The sequence below is a fragment of the Mastomys coucha genome, unplaced genomic scaffold, assembly GCF_008632895.1.
Source record: "Mastomys coucha isolate ucsf_1 unplaced genomic scaffold, UCSF_Mcou_1 pScaffold7, whole genome shotgun sequence".
Classification (NCBI taxonomy): Eukaryota; Metazoa; Chordata; class Mammalia; order Rodentia; family Muridae; genus Mastomys; species Mastomys coucha.
Window position 1 is genome coordinate 104,842,531 of NW_022196913.1, and position 15,117 is coordinate 104,857,647.

A 15,117-nucleotide genomic window follows, 5' to 3' on the forward strand; every position below is an offset into this window, starting at 1 on the left:
TTCGTTTTCAGAAGTTTAGAGTGAGAGAGAAAGGAAGTCAGCCACATGGTATGACTGTACTGAGGGAAGAGATGTATATATAGATGGAAGGATGGGTGACTGAATGGATAGATGATAGAGTAGATGGGTTGACATATGAGTGGGTGAATGAATGGGTAGATGGAGGAATGAATGGAAGGGAGGAAGGAAGGAGAGAAGGAAGGAAAGAAGGAAGAAAGGAAGGGTAGATGTATGTATGTATGTATGTATGTATGTATGTATGTATGTATGTATGTATAGGTGGATGGAAAGATGGGTTGGTCAGTGGGTGGGTTGGTGGATGATGGATAGATGGACAGACAAATACTTATAACAAGAGGTACTCATATGCCCACCCCTCAGGTGACTAACAAATGGTTTGGTCTGATTTGCTGAAGACTCTTAATGAGACTTTTCAATCCAATTTCATGGCAGAACTGCAATAAATAAGTTCCTATTTAATAGGAACTAGACATTATCACTCAGCCATCTCTATGAGTGCAGAAGATAGATAAAGGTGGTCTGAAATAAGTAACATGAATTTAAGGACATTCTGTCATCTGTAGCTTCCCCAGGCTAGAAAGACAGAGAGGTTTCTCTCTGTTAGGAACAAGTTCCATTTGTTAAGATAGATAACCACTGTTGAGGCTTCCTTCTGTCTAGTGGAATAACAGCAGAAATTTGTCTTCAGAAAAAGAGAGGGAGTCCCATGTCTTGCCTTTGTAGTTTGACCTCACCATATTTAACACTGCTAGAAATTTTCTGCTGGAAATGTCTGTGCAATTAGGCTGATTTTGTTCACCTGATTAGGAATGGTATTAAAACAGCCACTTAGCTACATGTTGCATATAATGTACACTTCTTACAGACATCGCAGAAATTAAGCTTCTTCTAATAAAGGAAAAAGTAAGCATACTTTCAGAGAGGCAAAGGAATTTGCCCAGAGTCACACAGTTCTTTGGTGGCAAACCTGAAATGCTTTCATAGGTACTCCAATCCTAGATCTGTTTAAAAAGGGGCTATCCAAGTAGATTTCAGTGTGTCTGTCCCACAAATTATCGCTACACTTCTAGAGTATACTAAGGATCGTGAATAGCATCCGGTAACTGGAAAATATGTTACAACAGAAGTTGCCAGAACACCCATTCCTCCCACTGCAACACAGCTCAGTTGAATAGTCTTGCAACTCAGCATCTTCTAATAATCCATAAAAGAACAATCTGTAGACTATGGGATATTAAACACAAAAGCATCACTGGCAACAAGACCTTTGTCCTTAGTCCTTTGCAGTCACCAAGACTCTTCCTTCCCCTGTGAAGGCTCTCAGAGCTCCTAGCTGCTTGTATCTCCCAACCATCTAGATGACTCAAATAAGTCAGTGTAACTTTCCAAGTCTTCATTTTCACTAGTCAAATGCAAAGAACAACTGTAGGCTTACAGTGATGTTCTGAAGATTGACTGAAAGTAACTTAGTTTTATATTTAACAGCCATTCTGCACAGCAGGTATCTGTTCAGATCCCATTCAGAGTCCCCAGGCGGGCCTCTCAGAAGGTTCATCCCAGATTGTTCTCATACCAGTTTCTCTCAATATGCAGGTAGGTACCCACTTAACATGCACTGTGGCAAATACCTTAGGAAATTCTCAGTTTCCAACATTTCTTTCATTTATAACATTTCATGATTTCAGAATCTATATGCGTTGCATGTTGGTCTTCTCTTTAGTCCCTCCTCTCCCAATCTGCCTACATCCTGCCTAAATAATTGTCAATTATCTGTATCGCTTGCCCAGGAAGATTCTAACTACCAGCATCTGCATGGCCCTGTTACTGTCATCCAAGGCCCTCTGCACCTTTAGACATATGGCTGGCTGGCTGACAGCCCTCACTGGGCACCTACTGTGTTCCTGGGCCTACAGTTGGCATGAGCATGTGTTCCCTCAGTTCATCTAACCAACCTCTGTGTGATATAGGCCGCATTGTTTCTATTCCATAGATGAGAGCACAGAGGTCTACAGTGGTTTAAATGATTTTCTCAAGGTGACTTGCTCAAGGTGACATAGCTGTCACATCCTAGCTGTTTCTTGAGTCATACTACCCCTGGCAGGAAAACAGGCTGCCAACCCACCTGGCCTGGCACAGCACCTTTTCCTTTATATGCAGCTCCTCAGTATCCTCTGAGCATTCACTGTGCTGAGGCAGATCTTCACCAGGACTTTTCTTTGCTCAAATTCAGGGGCCCTTCTCTAGCTCCCCAAAGCCCAGTCCTAACAGCTATACCTCCAGAGGGCTCCTAAAGTCTTCCCTGTCCCTGTCCCAGCCACAGTTCCCTAAATACCTTCAGATGCAGAACATGGCTCTCCTGGGTGTTGGCAGTTGGGGGTCAATGGGTACAGGGTCACCAGCTCTCCATCAGCTGCTGCTGCTCCAGGCTGAGTGGGTCACACAGGCTCCGGAGGGAGTGCAGGCAAAGCCCATGTTATCAAGCAGGCTGCAGAGTTGTAGTTGCTAAAGGGCCTCACACTTCCTCTGCTGAAACAAGGAAGGCAAAGGCAAGGGGCTAGTGGGAGGGCAGGTTCCTGTTTTCACTAACCGCGCAAAGCAGACTTCTCTCTACAAGGACAACGGGGAAGAGAAGGGACATATTAATTCCTTTACAAAGCACTTGAGAATATAGCCAGCTTGATTGTAGATGGACAGAGCTTATAGGAACACTCTTTTCCCCTCTCTTTTTCTAATTAAAAGGCAGATGAAGCTGTGAATTTGCCCGTTTCTGTCTCCAGAGCTTACTGGGCCCAAGGAGGCTGAAGATAGCTCACTGCAGCTTTTCTTTTCCAGAGTTTCTTCATTTTTACAGCTTTCTTGTGTTACTACAGAAGGGACCCAGAGCAGTCCCTGGAGCTGTGCTCTGTTACAAGCCAGTTTCAGCTGCCAGGGACCAAAGACAGGAGACAGCTACTCCTATGCATAGCAGAAGTCATTTTAACTGGAGGCCTCCATGTTCTAATATATCAAATGGATGGGACACCCAGGACCACACTGGACACAGATGATTGTCACAAGGAGGTCAGTGTCCTATGACACAATGATGATAGACAGCCATATGGAAGAAGGCTCTAGTTCCCATATGTGCTGACATTTATGTAGGAACGTATCATTCTAAAACAGTTCAGGAAAACAAATACACTCGAGAGGAAGGGGAGGGAGGGTGGAGTTAGCCAAGTTCCATGAGGGCTCAGATGACTGGGCATGCAGACATTGATATTTTTCAAATTTTCCCATGGTTTGAAATTATAGAATATACAGTTATATGTGCAGTAAATATTATTTCATAATGTGTGAGTCTGTAGCAGGGAAACCAATGGGAGTGCTGCTGGGTGGGAGAGAAGCCTATTTCTAAAGAGAAAATGGCAGACAGGAGTGCCTACAAGCTGCTCTCTGCCATTCCCATTTCCAAAGTCGAAACCTCCTCCAAGAGTTCAATGACTCCCCACAGTCCACAGCTAGTACCCCCAGAGCCAGAGTAGAATCTGGGGCCTATGTACCAAGGACCCCACCCAACAAGTCCAATGTAGAAACTCAAGACAGTCATTTAGAAACCTTGCTGGGTGTCCTTTGCAAATATGAATTACAAACAGTGGGGCAGCATCTAAATTTAGTACTTGCTGTGTACTAGACAGATTCAGCTGGTTTGTGAAAAGCCAGCTCTGTGCAGAGCATGCTGGGAAGATACAGGCAGATGGTGTAAGAACTTTGTAGAAGTGGCTCAGTGAGGAAGAACAAGCAAATGGAATCAGCTGAAGTGGGGCTTTCCCCCACATGCACTGAGAAGTGACAGAGCTCTGGAGGGAGGGACATTCAGAGAGACAGGGGTGGGGGGACAGCTTTTTAACACCTTTTGCAGAACTCCTGTCTGAATGAATTCATTCTTGTCACTGGCATTCCTTCCCTTAACATGATTGGCCATCCACTCACTGGGATTCATCCAGGATTTTAAGTCAGTGGCAGTCCTGCCCCCACCCCTGAACCTTGCTTACCAGAGCCATAGGATAGAGACCTAGAGGGCAGCCCACATTTGCGGTGCTGCTCTAAAGGAGACACAGTGAGCTCTGGGGTAGAGCTCTGGGGTAGTGGTGGTTGGGGACAAGGTATATGTGGGGGGTCAATGAGTTGTTATTTTAGGGGTCAGATAGCCTCAGAACAAGCCAGGGTGACCATAGAAGTCTGAGGAACATCAGTGGCAGAGAGAGACAGTAGTGAGTAGAATCTCACTCCTGAACTCAGACTCCACAGGGTCAAAGCCTGTGGAGCAGCAGAGGTCCTACAGAGGAAAACTATATTAATTTGCCACAAAGGCCTCTTTTCTGCTCTGGCAGTGCCCTAAATACCTTTCTGTAGTCTTCTATCCTGTACTTCAGAAGTATATCCACCACCTTCCCCTAATCCACTGAGTATGAGAACACTATCATTTATTCAGGCATGCATTTCGAGATTCATTCACTTATTCACTAGCCTTTTGTAGCACTCTATGTGCTAGGCGCTGTGTGTGCTCAGCACCGTGTACCAGCAACATGAGGCCCTGTCCACAAGGGACACCTAGTAAAACGTTCTTCCCAGTTGCCCAGATCCTGCACAAAATGGGTCACTCCCTGATGCTGAGCTCTAGGTGGAACTGCAAACTTCTATGCCTATTCAGATGGACAGCAAGATGGCGTAGATAGATCTACTCATCTTTGTCCTTGAGGTGTTTGTAATCTAGTAAAGAAGACAGGGGCACCTGCTAAAATCTATACACTAAAAGCAGATGGAAGTAGGTAGAGTAGCTGGAGAACAACCCAGAAGACTCCAGGGCTCCAGCTCTACAGTGCACTGAGGTTTAACAGGATAAGGTTAGATTTTACCCATACAGCCCATATTCCTTCAACATCCTTAATGCCTGGAGTCAGCACAAAGCTAAAGATAGGTGTTGGCCTTCCAGGAGCTTCAAGATAAGTGTGTGGTCAGCCAGGCTGAAATGTATTAACAAATGACAGTTACCTCTCAAGAGGTCACAATTTAGGTCCACAAAGACACTCAGGCCATCTGTGTCAGATTTCCAGAGGGCTTTGCAAATTAATTAGCTATCAGTTACACAGATAAACTGCCACAGGGAGACAGCAGGCTGTTAGCCACTAGTGAGCCAAGGATCACTCAGTGAAGTGGGGCGGTGTGGTTTCCACCATTGCTAAGGGGACAAGATCCCCTGTCATGGGGTCAGCTGCCAAAATCCCCAGCTGGAGCTGGCAGCCTCCTAACTGAAACAATTCAAAGCTCATTTCTTTGAATTTAGTTCTCCTGGAGGCTTTAGGCTCAGCAAGAGATATGCTGTAAAGCAATTTGGTGTTTCATGGCAGGTATGTGAGACTATCAGTAGGTCCCAAGTCTGGAAAGTTCAAGGTTTATTTTCCTTCTTTCCATATAAATGTTGGGGAAAATAGATGGTGAGGAATCCAAGCTTAAGAACTAGGTAGCACCCCTTGAGTGGAAAGAATCAAGTACTAGTGTACTTGGTTAGGCAGTTCAAAAGCACCTAGATGCCTTTCCTACCTGTGGGGAAATCCTGCCTTCAGAAGATGTGCACCCAGAGCTTACCTATTCCCTGTAGATCTCAAAGTTCCCACAACCAGAAGTGAAAACTCCCTCTTTGACACTTTTGGGAGCTGTATTTGCAACACAGGCGTCAAAGTAGAGAGATGAAGTCCAGATAGCTAAAGGCAGCACTGTATGAGCATGTAGAGATGTCCAAGTCTCTCACACAGCATAATATCATACTTCTTGCTCATGAGGACTCATGGGGAAATATACATAAACTTCTTAGTGTGCTATAAAACCATCAGAGCCTTCCTTTCTGTAGACTCTAGGAAAAATCAAAGTGAGTCTGATACATGGACACAGGAGGCAGTGAGTCTAACATACAGCCACTGAACCTACTCTGACTAGGTGACCCACAAGTATCCACTGAATGAATGAAAAGAAGAGACTGTGCCTGGGAAACACAAACATTTGTATTTATTTCCTCTTAGCCTGTCTTTCCAGTGTAGGGTTGGGTAGACAGTTCCATCTCTCAGGAGATGCTAGTTCTGCTTTGGTTTTGGCTTAGAGTTAGAGAAGTGGCCTGTGGGGAGATCTGAGTTCACCCACTGCAAACCATTTCCAAACCGGTGTGTGTCATCAGGCACTGTCCTTGCAAGAAGACTCCTAGGACTATAGTTCCTCAGCAAAAAAAAAAAAAAAAAAAAAAAAAAAAAGTAGAAGCTCTTCCAGAAGTGCCCTAACTCACTAGAAGCCTGTTTTTCTGTCCTTTCTCAATTAAACCCACTAATGTGTCTCCAGAGCCTGTATGGTTCTCAGCTCCATATGAGTAATTTCCTAACTTCTAAATGTGCCAGCTTGAAAGCCACCATCTTTCCTAGGTCCAACTCAGACACTTATCTGTTGAGAGAGTTGTGATGGAGCCTCTATGGGGTAGTGCAGGGCAGAGCTATGAGGAGACAGGACTGCCACTTGATCTTACCCTCTAGATCTAACCTTGAGTAAAAGAAGGGACAGGAGAGAAAAAGAACAGGGCAACATGGTGGGAGCTCTGGTGCACAGGGACCCCAGAAGAAGCATCTGGCAAGGCTTTGGTGACCAAGACTGATGGTTGGTCAAGGTTGATGTTTCAAGGAGATCCTTAAAAACTAGAGAATTTGATACAGCTAGACATCTGAGGGTCTCATGGGATGTTTGCTCCACACTTCTTTCTCAATTCCTGTTTTTTGTAGAATTCCTGGTTTTGACTTGTTTGGAGTTGATGATGATGGCAGAACTGGCCACTGACAGTCATCTTGGCTCTTTGACTCATTCTCTGTCCTTCTCCAATCTACTAGAACAGGCTAATGAATACGCCTATATGTGTCCCCTTCATCTGATACTGTTTCTATTCCTATTGTCCTGGGCACTTCATGGATACTCACCAGGGTCTTGTGGATCATGTCATGTGGCATCAGGAAGGATGAAAGATGGTAGGCATGGTGGTGGTATCTGTCTGCAGCTCAACAGTTGCCATAGCAGTCTATACCTGTCCAAGGTCAAATGGTTTGCTGACATGCCTGCTACTATCAACACAGCAGAGCCCCTGGATGAGGGTATTCTCCTGGCTCCCATCTTTTTCCCAATGTCTCTTTATTGTTTGACTAGTCACTTTCTAACTCTTGATCATGTACTTACAGCAAAATTTGGAAGTGATTTCTCAGGGTATTATTCATAGTCATAAACTGTTTCCATAGGTAATTCAGTAAATATGTACCTATACACATAGAAACTGAAAGAGTGACATTTTTAAATAGTATTGATAGACACATACTTCAGAACCTTCATGCAGGGCTGCAGTGGACTGTTGTGGGTATCCCATTTGGGAAGTGATTACTGACCGATATCAAAGAGGAAATTGACTGTTTCTAAGCAGGAGTCTTGAAAATGGTTTGAACAAGGCTATTAGAATGTCTTCCCATGAGAAGGGCATTCATGATAAGGGAATGCTAAAGTTTTTGAGCCTCACAGACAGCATTTTTAAAGAGTGTCTAATAAGAGCAGTTTTCAGCTCTGCAGTCCTGACTTGCAGATACCATCAGTTCCAAGAGGCGGGGACAATAAGCAGTCAGTGTCTCTGTAGAACAAGTAGATGTTCACAGGAAGGAGGGAGCTGAGAAGACTGAGGGAATGAGTTCCAAAATGAAAGAAAAGAAGCCCCCTGCCCCAGATCTCTAAAGACCTTAAGGCCTTAATCCAGTTCTTCTGGTTTGGATTCCCTGGAGCATCTTTGTGCAGAAGTTGCTGGAATTAGCCCCATAATAGAGTGACTCCCGGCAGCAACAAAGACCTCTACTGGGATCTGGAAACAGCTGGCTGCCTGGCTAGTGATAAGGCCACTGTGCTCAGCTTCCTGACACTGTCCCAGGAAGACCTTGACACCATTCTGGCCCAGCACCCTTGTCTCGTGAGCAACCATGCCAAAGTAACTGGCCAGCCATTTCTGGGTGTTTCAAGCAGTACAAGAGACTCAGATCCATAGCAGGATTGTTATGGCACTTACTGGAACCCCACCTCATGTTCACCTAGGATGCCTTCTCATGTCTGCATGTTTCACTTCCTCATGATCAGATTTTATTGTCAGAAGAAAGGCAAGCTCAAAATTGACTTTGATGTGACTTGTGTCACTGACACCCAGGTAGAGGTAGCTGGATAGGTGTAAAATTATCAGTCAGGGTCAGCTCAGCATGCACTGAACCCTGACTAATTTCACCAGCAATGGAAATAGCCTCAGCTGAGATGGAACCCTAATGCTAATCACCTCTGTTAGACTAGAGCAATGTTGTTCTCAACCTAACACTTGGGACCCTTTTACAAAGTTCCTCATGCTATGGTGGTCCCCAATCTTAAAATTATTTTTGTTGACACCTCATAACTGTAATCTTGTTACTGTTATGAATCATAATATAAATGTCAGTCCTTAGTCTTAGCACAGACTTAGTCTTGGTCTTAGGCAAGCCGCATGAAAGCATCATTTAACCCCAAAGGTATCACTAGAGAATAATAGTCCACCATTTTAAAATTATAGTTTGAACGTCAATAGGAATATCAATAGTAGACATTTATCTGGAGAATTTTTTATAGATTACAACATCTTTTCATACCTGTGATTTCATTTGATTTTCACAAGAATTCACTGAATTATTGCTTAGAATATCTGAAAACACTGGCATACTTACAGGAAGCTTGGTAGTCCTTTCATGCTGCCTTAAAAACTCCTCCTAACAAATATATAAGTCAGGTATTCTTCTTACCCTTACTTTAAAACAATTATTCTTCTTGCCCTTACTTTAAAATAAAACAACAAAACAAAACAAAACAAAACATAAAACAAACAAAAAAAACAACCAAACAAACAAACAAAAACCTCTGAAGCCTCAGGACTTTAATCGGCTTTCCTAAGGTTGTATAGCTCATCAGTGAGGATTAGACTTGAATTTCTGTTGATGGCCTCATAGCCCATGCTCTCAGTGATTCTCTAGTGACATTGTTACATACCCATTTAACAGATGAGGAAACTAATAAACAAAGAAAGAAGGTAATTGCTGTGTTATGAGAAGAATTTTGCAAAAGCATCCAACCTGAAATTCTGTTTTCCAATTAATCTTCCTATATTTCTTCAAAATAACAATAATTTATACTTACTTTCATCTGACAGATTTGAAGGTCATGATAGGAAATAGACTTCAAGGACAGAGCAAACATGGAGGTGGAAAAGTATGCATATTCTTCTTTTAAAGTCTATCATAACCTTAGCAAGAGACTGCAGGACTCCCCAGGGTAGCATTTGAAGTAAGGATCTGCTTGAGTGGGGAGCTCAGAGGCTGTCAGTGCCCTCATCCTTATGGGAGCTGTGCTCATCCCGTGAGATGAGAAAGTAAGCTCTGCCATGGAACTGCCAAGCCCATCTGAAAACACAGATTATGGGGACAGGATGTCCCAAACAGGAACTGGAAGCTAGAGTCACAGGGTACAATTCAGTGGGTCAACAGACAGCGGCAGGGATGAAGAGACAGTTTCCCTCAATCATTCATTCTGTCTTCTGTAGTGTATAGAGGCCCCTGAAAGAGCAGTGTATTGTCTCTACCCACTCTAGGTAATTTCTGCCTCTCTGTCCAGCATCACCCTCAGTCTCTTGGACAGGTCATTACAATTGTGGACTGTTCTAACAGGCTCCTAGCTGGTTCTTCTATATTCCCAAGGCCTATTGCCCTATCACACCATGCTCTACACATATGCTTTCCAGGGCAGGTAGGGTCTTGCATCTTGAACCATAGTGTTCTTGTTAAAAGACAGACGAGTAGATAAAATTACAAAGCTTCTATAAGACAAAGGATACTGTCAATGGGACAAAACGGCAACCAACTCATTGGGAAAAGATCTTTACCAATCCTATATCTGGTAGAAGGCTAATATCCAATATATATATACAGAACACAAGAAGTTAGACTTCAGAGAATCAAATAACCCTATTAAAAAATGGGGTACAGAGCTAAACAAAGAATTCTTAACTGAGGAATACTGAATGGCTGAGAAGCACATAAAGAAATGTTCAACATCCTTAGTCATCAGGGAAATGCAAATCAAAACAACCCTGAGATTCCACCTCATACCAATCAGAATGGCTAGGATAAAAAACTCAGGTGACAGCAGATGCTGGAGAAGTTGTGGAGAAAGAGGAACACTCCTGCATTGCTGGTGGGATTGCAAGCTGGTACAACCACTCTGGAAATCAGTTTAGCAGTTCCTCAGGAAATTGGACATAGTATCACCACAGGACCCAGCTATACCACCCCTGAGCATATACTCAGAAGATGCTCTAACATGTAATAAGGACACATGCTCCACTATGTTCATAGCAGCCTTATTTATTATAGCCACAGACTGGAAACAACCCAGATGTCCCTCAACAGAGGAATGGATACAGAAAATGTGGTACATCTTCACAATGGAGTACTACTCAGCTATTTAAAACACTGAATTTATGAAATTCTTAAGGAAATGGATGGATCTGGAAAATATCATCCTGACTGAGGTAATCCAATCACAAATGAACACACATGGTATGCAGTCTCTGATAAGTGGATATTAGCCCAGAAGCTCGGAATACCCAAAATACAATCCACAAACCACAAAAAACTCAAGAAGAAGGAAGACCAAAGTGTGGATACTTTGTTCCTTCTTAGAAGGGGGAACAAAATACCCATGGAAGGAGTTGCAGAAACTAACAATGGAGCAGAGACTGAAGGAAGGACAACCCAGAGACTGCTCCATCTTGGAATTCATATTCAATCCTTTCCATATTCAGTCATCAAACCCAAACACTATTGTGGATGCCAGCAAGTGCTGGCTAACAGGAGCCTGATATAGCTGTCTCCTGAGAGGCTCTGACAGTGCCCGACTAATACAGAAGCGGAGGCCCATAGCAATCCATTGGAATGAGCACAGGGTCCCTAATGAAGGAGCTAGAGAAAGGACCCAAGGAACTGAAGGGTTTGCAACCCCTTAGGACAAACAACAATAAGAACTAACTAGTTCCCTCAGAGCTCCCAGGGACTAAACCACCAACCAAAGAGTATACATGGTGGGACTCATGGCTCCAACAGCATATGTATAGCAGAGGATGGCCTAGTTGGTCATCCATGGGAGGAGATGCCCTTGGTCCTGTGAAGGCTCTATGTCCCAATGTAGAGGAACACCAGCGCCAGGAAGCAGGAAAGGGTGTATTGGTGAGCAAGGAGAGGGGGGAGGGGACAGGATTTTTTTTTCTTTCAGAAGGGAACTGGGAAAGGAGGTATCATTTGAAATGTAAATAAAATATCTAATAAAAAAAAAGAAGAAAGAAGAAAATGTACGTCTTCTACAAAGCTACCCATAAATGACATGAGGCTAGACTTTCCAAGAGAAATATTAAAAACTGAACAGTGACAGAAAGTGTTAAACCACAGTTTAGCCTCACCCCTGCCACCCATTGACCCAGCTGTCCTCTTCTCCCCATAGTCTCAGAGACTGCTGGGTGGCTGATCTCAGGAATGAATGACAGACAGAAGCAGGAAGGACCCTTTGAAACTCTTGTTCTGAAGTCAGCTGTGAAGGGCTGTGAAGAGCTGTGCAGGACCATGTGTGTGGAGAAAGTGCTCTTTGGCAGCAATGGAGGCAGGCTCTGGGGCTATACTTTAAGTCTTCTTTACAATGGGGTGCAGATCCCACCTCAGCTCTCATTATGATGGTGTCATTTTCACGTGTGACACCTTGGTCTGGGAAGTCAGTCATTTTTAACTGCAATGTACTTAAGTGGATTTTGACAGTCAGAAGGTGATGGAGCCAATTAAACATGACATGTTTAAAAGATGGCAAAAGGTGTTTTGTCAAGTCTTTGAAACATGGAGGAAATGAAATAAGTAAAATCCCATTCCAGAGGGGCAAAGCCCACACTAATCTTTTCTATGCCCAAACAAAAGAAACATCCAGGAAGGGGTCACTAGGGTCTTTGAGGTTTCTGTTGGACCCTGTCCTCTCACCCAGACCCTACTCCTATGGGTTTTTGTTCCATCTCACCACTTACTTCTTTGTGAAGTGGACATCAATAGCCATACCATTTACTTGTAGTTTTACTCATGTGACAAGTACAAATGACTGATGTCTCACAGCAAGGATCATTCACACTATAGGGTGGAATCAGTTTTTAAAATATGGCCTAAATGCCTTTCTAATTGCAATTGCAATGACAGTTCATGGAGACAATGACACTGTTGAAATTATAAGGAGCTGGTGAAACTCTACAACTGGCCCTTTTTGAGTGAGTAGGAGGGCTCTGGGAATTGGCAAAGTTGAAATATTTATGTAGTCTTGGGGTGAGGACAGGTAATAGGGTGAAGAGTTGGAACAAACTGTCTATGAATCTCACCTGGATCCTGTCATCTACTGGAGCAGTGCATTGTCATGGAAGAGCACACTGGAATCAGAATACTTGTGTCTCAGCCTCTTCTTCTGGGTACCAGAAAACTATTAAACATCTTTGATGCTCTTCTTGAATCTATGGAAATTCTAGGGATGAAGTGTTCCATATGTAGAAGAACATCAAAATAAGCAATATTTGCTTCTCTTCTAAGAAGGGTCTGGGGTATTTAGAAGAGGTTCCATAGCTAATGGAACTGAGCAGAAGGCAGAGAGGTTGTAAATGTTTGCCAAGAGACTTCACAGGACAGTGTTCCTCTGTCCTTGTGTCCTTCTCAGTCTACAGTCATGAATCTTCTTTACAGAGCCCCATGTAAGTCTGGCCTCCATCATGCACTCCTGATTGATACAGGGGAAGAAAAATCACATATCATCTCCCTGCTCTCTGACAACCCTTGTAAGCCTCTTTCTTATTGGCTGCCACCAGTCAGCCATTCATAATGAGAATGAGAATTCACGAAGCTATGTGCTAAGGTGGGGCCGTTCTTACTGGGAGGTGGTAGATCATGAGGAAGCTAGTCTTTCTAACTTGGGCTGCTATTGCAAGTCTCAAGATCTCATCCACCTCACCTCCTCCTTCTGGACTATGTTCTCCCAGTCTGTAAAGTGAGTAGGTGTTGCTAATATGCAGAGGGTTGTTGCAGCAATTACAGAATAAAAATGTACATAAATTAATGCCCTATCTCTTAAGAGGCTGCTTATGAAGGCTGAATACCTTTCACTTTCCATGTGAATATATTCATACGTATACACACATATACATATACACTTGGTCACCTTCAAATTCTACTTACAAACATGCCCTTGGTTTTGGCTTGCATTGACTACCACTCTGTACCTCTTAGGAGGACCACAGCAGATCACTACCATCTAACTGGCAAAGGACCCTGAGCAATAGCAAGCCACACCTCGATTCTACCCACCCAAGTTCCATAGCCTAAGTAAAACCAAGAGCGCTGATTCCAAAGAAGAAGAAAAGAGAAGTGATCTATGACTTTGTAAATTATAGTTTCAAGATGGAAGTTATGTTAACTGTTGTCAGAACTCATGTTAAGATTTTGCTAAAATTGAAATGCTGTAAACTTTAGTAAGACTCATGATCCCAGGGATCAAACAAAGAGATGACTCTGGATTAAAGGCCTACAAGAGAACGTTAGCACAGATTTGGATAGGAACCATTTTTGAAAGTCTCTTTTGAAAGTCCTACAGTTTCTAGGTCTGTCTCCAGGTTCTCCTTGCCTCTCAAAAGTATGCTCTGATTCCAGTGTCCATGGAACTCAGTGACAGGCTCAGGCTTGGGTGCATTTCCAGGAAAAGTAGGATATGGAGTGGTATATACACCCTTTCTGGCTCTGATCCCTGGACCACCCAGGAGCCTGGGCTAGGTTCCTGACTCTGTCTCCTCCATCTCTTCTAGCTCCTCCAGCACCTCCAGCTCCTCCAGCTCCTCCAGCTCCTCCAGTTCTAAGAGGATAAAGCCAAATCCTGTTCTTTGTCCCAGTCCACTTCTGCCCTACTTGTCTATAGGAAGTGGCTGTCTTACATACGGCTCTAGCCAGTGGTGGAAAAAAATACTTTACTGCTCTGCCTTCGGTAGCCCACATCCCTAGGGCACTCATATTCAGTCATTGCTCAAAGGTCTGCTATGTGTTTAAGCCATTTCAGTATGAGTCTGTCCAAAATCCTGGAGGACTTCCTGTAGCTATAGAAGCCTTCCCCACACCCTAGGGCTCATTTGCTCATGGTGACCCCTCTTACCTGGCTGTCATTGACTAGTCTTCTGATCTTACTTCTCAGCATCTCCTATGCAGAGTCCTTTCCTCCTCCTAGAAAACCCACTTATATCCCCATCCATTCTGTGTGTTGGCTCCTTTCTTTAACACACATATGGTTCTTTATAGGGATGCTAGGATCTTTAGACCCCAATTTTTTCTTCAACATTCTCAACCTATCTGCCATCCTTGACATTCTGCAGGAGTAGATATCTGCCAGTGACCCTTTCCACTCATTTTGTCAAAGTCCTCCTCAACTCCTGCCTCTCTGCAGAGTTTTCCAGGCATATGAGTGTCCTGCGCCCCCTTCCTGGAGTATTCAATGCATAAGAATTCTAGCCTTTTTCCTGATCTCCAATAGCAGGGGATCACTCTCATGTGTAGACTAGTAAGCACAGAAAACCTTGTATCTCTTCCACAACTTGAGGATATAAGACTCTTTAAACAAAATCAGACTCAAAATACTTTTAGGTGGATCCTTCTTGAGTAGCAAATGGAGTCTGCAACTCAGTTGGACCTGGCAGTGCTCCTCAGGGTGTTACAGTGCTGTAGAGTCACATATCTGCTTCCTCTCAGCAGGAAGCTGGATCGCACATTGCATTGTGGGAAAGAAACCAGTAGTTAATACCACTCCTGGTGATAATTAGCATTCATATTCGCTGCATGCTGATTACAGTAGGAAATTTTTTGCATCATTGTCTTGTATCTTCTTTAGAGCAGTTGAACACAGGGCCCTTTCCATGCAAAGACAGGAACTGCCAAA

The 15,117-nt window shown here is 43.6% G+C and overlaps 2 protein-coding genes across 7 annotated transcripts in view; one reads left to right on the top strand and one right to left on the bottom strand.

Annotated features, from left to right (window-relative positions):
* The window catches only part of Tg (thyroglobulin), a 184,726-nt gene that overhangs the window by 146,133 nt on the left and 23,476 nt on the right, over window positions 1–15,117 (top strand). The window lies entirely within an intron of this gene.
* Window positions 1–15,117, bottom strand: part of Sla (Src like adaptor) — a 51,948-nt gene that overhangs the window by 29,726 nt on the left and 7,105 nt on the right. Inside the window, exon 2 of one of the 3 annotated variants that reach the window (XM_031358213.1) lies at window positions 2,354–2,547. The exons of 1 other annotated variant lie outside the window; for it this stretch is intronic. The gene's annotated coding sequence lies outside the window, so the exon portion shown is untranslated. Of the gene's footprint in view, window positions 1–2,353; window positions 2,629–15,117 lie in introns of all 3 variants that reach the window. One more of the 3 variants, XM_031358212.1, reaches the window with a different exon arrangement.